The following is a 4,052-nucleotide window of genomic DNA, read 5'->3' as shown; positions in this document are numbered from 1 at the left end:
ACAACATGTGTATTGGTGGACTGACCAAATTTCCGAACTGAAAAGAAAATGCAAACATGCGCGACGCCTATGTCAAAGAGCAAGGGGTCGTGAAAATTTTATAGCGCACCAAGAAGCCTATAAAACATCGAGAACTGATCTAAAAAAGGCGATATCGAATAGCAAGGCAAGATGCTTCAAGGAAATGTGTGAGGAGGTCGAGAATAACCCCTGGGGACTAGGATATAAAGTGGTTATGAAAAAATTATACAGCTACCGTCCACCAGTTACAACAAACGCAGCTAAGCTACAAGCAATAGTTGAAGGTCTCTTCCCGCAGAGAGCTGATATAACCTATACAGTACAAGATAGTGAGCCACAGAATGAAATACCTGAGGTTAGCAGGCAAGAATTGGAAGTGGTATGCAAAGGTTTGAAACTAACCAAGGCACCTGGAGTAGATGGAATACCAAACCTGGCACTAAAGATGGCCACAGAAACCAACGCTGATTCATTCAGGGAAGTGTTCAACGCATGTATAAAGGAGAGAACATTCCCCCAGATATGGAAAATACAAAGGTTGGTGCTCATACCAAAGGGCAATAACGTACAAGATGCATCAGGCTACCGCCCGCTATGTATGATTGATACGGCCGGTAAACTTTTGGAAAAGATAATTAGCCGAAGACTAGAAAAAGCCTTGAATGGCAATGGTTTATCAGATAGACAATTTGGTTTTCGGAAGGCACGCTCCACAATAGAGGCCGTGGAGGCAGTCATAGTCATAGCAAAAGATGCCATTAAAGGAGACCGTTGGCTCGAAGGAGACAAAGAATACTGTGTTATCATTACATTAGACGTTAAAAACGCATTTAACTCAGCGGACTGATACACTGTTTTAGCAGCACTTCAAGGGAAAGACGTTCCAAAGTACCTAGTGGAATTAATCGTTGACTATTTTAAAGAGAGAGTGCTTTTGTATTACACAGACAGAGGCACAAAGTCATACCAAGTAACAGCAGGGGTACCACAGGGCTCGGTACTGGGTCCAATATTATGGAACATTATGTATGACGGAGTGTTGAGACTTGAGCTCCCAGAAGGCGCAGAAATAATTAGATTTGCTGATGACATCGCGCTGGTGGTTAAAGGGAAACATATAGAAAAGATACAATCAACATGCAACGATGCGGTCGCTATGGTAAGGAGCTGGATCGCAAGTGTAGGCCTCAAACTTGCTGATCATAAAACTGAAGTCCTTCTTGTAAGCAGCAGGAAAAAGATTGAGTACATTACAATAACTGTTGGCAATGAGCGAGTCACATCAAAACAAGCATTCAAGTATCTTGGAGTAAGGATTGACAATAGACTCACCTTCAAAGAGCATTTACGATATGTTGCTGCAAAATGTGCGAAAACAACGTATGCACTATCGCGAATAATACCCAGGTTCTGTTGTCTAGGTGGACCTAGACAACAGAAGAAGCAGTTACTCACAAATGTAGTTAAGTCTATTGCTATATATGCGGCTCCCATATGGGCAGATGCAATGAATAAAAAGACGTACAGATCAGGAGTAGACGCAGCCTACAGAAGATGCGCTCTCAGAGTTGTTTCCGCATTCCGTACAGTATCTACTGACGCGGCCATGGTTATTGCCGGAATGATGCCACTACAGCAGGAAGCAGAAATTGAAAAGGAAAAGCATGTAGCAAAAAGATTTGGGGTTACAAACTTCAATCAGCTTAAGAAAAAGCATTGAATAAGTGACAACAGAGTTGGGATATATCCACAAAAGGAAGATGGACGCATAGGCTCATTCCGAAGATAAGTGATTGGACCAACAGAAAGCATGGGCAGGTGAACTACTACCTAACCCAGATGTTAACTGGACACGGCTGCTTCAGAGCATATCTTTATAAGTTCAAACATGACGAAGACGACACGTGCCCAGCATGTCCATATACAAAAGAAACGGTGGAACATGTGTTCTTTGATTGCCCGAGATATGAGAGCCACCGCAGCTCCTTGGCAAGAGTAACCAGAGAGCATGTCACACCTGATAACATCATCCAACTGATGTTAAAGTCAACAGAAATCTGGAACCTGGTGTGTATTTTTGCGAAAGAAATCACAGAAGAACAGAGAGCAGCAGAGAGAATTAGAAGAGCAGTAAGAGATGACAGCAATCGCTGAATCACCACCCTCCGAAGTAATGCTTAAAGGTGGTTCCGGAGGGATTTATGGTTAGAAGAGACACGGTGTTAGGATGAGGTTTAGTACGTAGGCGCAAATATCAAGCAAAAGAGTAAGTCTTGATTGCGAATCGTGCATGCTGGTAGTACGGGCTACCAGTATCTTTTGAAGATTCCACATCCCTTAGCTCGTATAGCTTAAAAAAAAAAAAAAAAAATACATTACATAATACATATATATATATATATACATACATATACATATACACATAGAACAATATAATGGCAAATGACAATTTAATAATAAATATGCCACTTTACCAGATATAAGAAAAACATGAGGTAATTTTGATGTGATGTATGAATTGATATGAATTTTGCAATACATATTCATTTATTTATTCTAATTGTTTCTAATGTTTGTATTCTATATAATTTCGAAAGATTTCAATTTAATATAAGGTATTGAAGGTAATTTTTAGAAAGAAATGATCTATTTAAATAGTAATTCATTCACTGTGAAATGTTGATTTAGGATAGGTTTATATAGTTTATATCCAATTAAGATGAAATATATGGATAGTTATATCTGGGCATAACTCTAGTATGTCTCTTTATCTTTAATTCAATTTTAATTTACATTAGTTTGGAATTCAATTGTGTGGGGTAATGTTCCATCAATAGATAAATGAGATGATAGGGTTAAGTATATATACAGTATGACTACTGTCCGGAGAGCATATGTTGTACTTTTGTGCATTTTGTGAGATTCCGAAGACTTTATGCTATTAATAAAGTAAGGTATATATTATGTTCGTGTATGCGACATAATATTCTATTACCGATTACCAAAAACACAGTGAAGTAATATATAATAGCTAAATAATTAACAACTGCTAAATAAATAAAATAAATAAATACGCGAAAGGACGCTTAAAATATTGATAAATTTTTATCTTAATAATCCAAATCTTAATAAAATAGCTCGACCACCTCTTATTGTTATCAACGGCTTAAATGATTTAAAAAATGGCATGCTCAACTTATCGCAACTATAAAAAACAAGTTATTTGTGAGACTTATAAATAAGGGTTCACATAGAGTATCAATTTTTGACTCTTTTGACTATACATCTGTCATAAAACTCTTAACTCACGAAAACATTTTCTAGTTCAGCTACGAAGACAAGCAAATTAGGCCAATAAAAGTTATAGTAAAAAATCTTCACCACTCGTGTGATCAAGAATAAATTATAAACGACTCAAGCAATCAAGGTTTAAAAACAATCAGTGCGATAAACAAACTCAAATGAAAGACTAAAGAACCACTTGATATGATCCTTTTCTCATTTGACTCAATCGAAGATGTGAAGAAAATCTATGAGATAAAAAGTATTCTTAACACAATTGTAAAGATTGAACCCATCAAACCGTCAAACTTAATTCCTCAATGCAAAAAATGTCAATCGTTCGGTCACAAAAAAGATTTCTGTGGAAAGCCTCCACGATGTGTTAAATGCGCCGGCAAACATTTAACTTCGGAATGCCAAAAGACACTGTCCGATAAGCCTAAATGCTGCAACTGTGGCGAACCGCATCCAGCGAACTATCGTGGTTGTATAGTCGCTAAAGAATTACAAAAAATAAAATTAAAAAACAAAGCTGACAAAACTAAGGCTGACGAAAATAATCAAGTTGCTGTAACAAAAAGTAAATCCAAAATTACTGAACCTACTAGTGTTAGAACAGTCACTTACGCCCAAAGTGTAAAGGGACCCATTCAAAGTACTGAATCACAAAGCAACAACGCGTTGTCAATTATCTTAACAAAACTTAATCCACACGAAGAGGTATTTAAAACCCTCGAACAACGTCTGAG

The sequence above is a fragment of the Teleopsis dalmanni genome, chromosome 1, assembly GCF_002237135.1.
Source record: "Teleopsis dalmanni isolate 2A chromosome 1, ASM223713v2, whole genome shotgun sequence".
Classification (NCBI taxonomy): Eukaryota; Metazoa; Arthropoda; class Insecta; order Diptera; family Diopsidae; genus Teleopsis; species Teleopsis dalmanni.
This window is presented reverse-complemented; position numbering follows the sequence as displayed.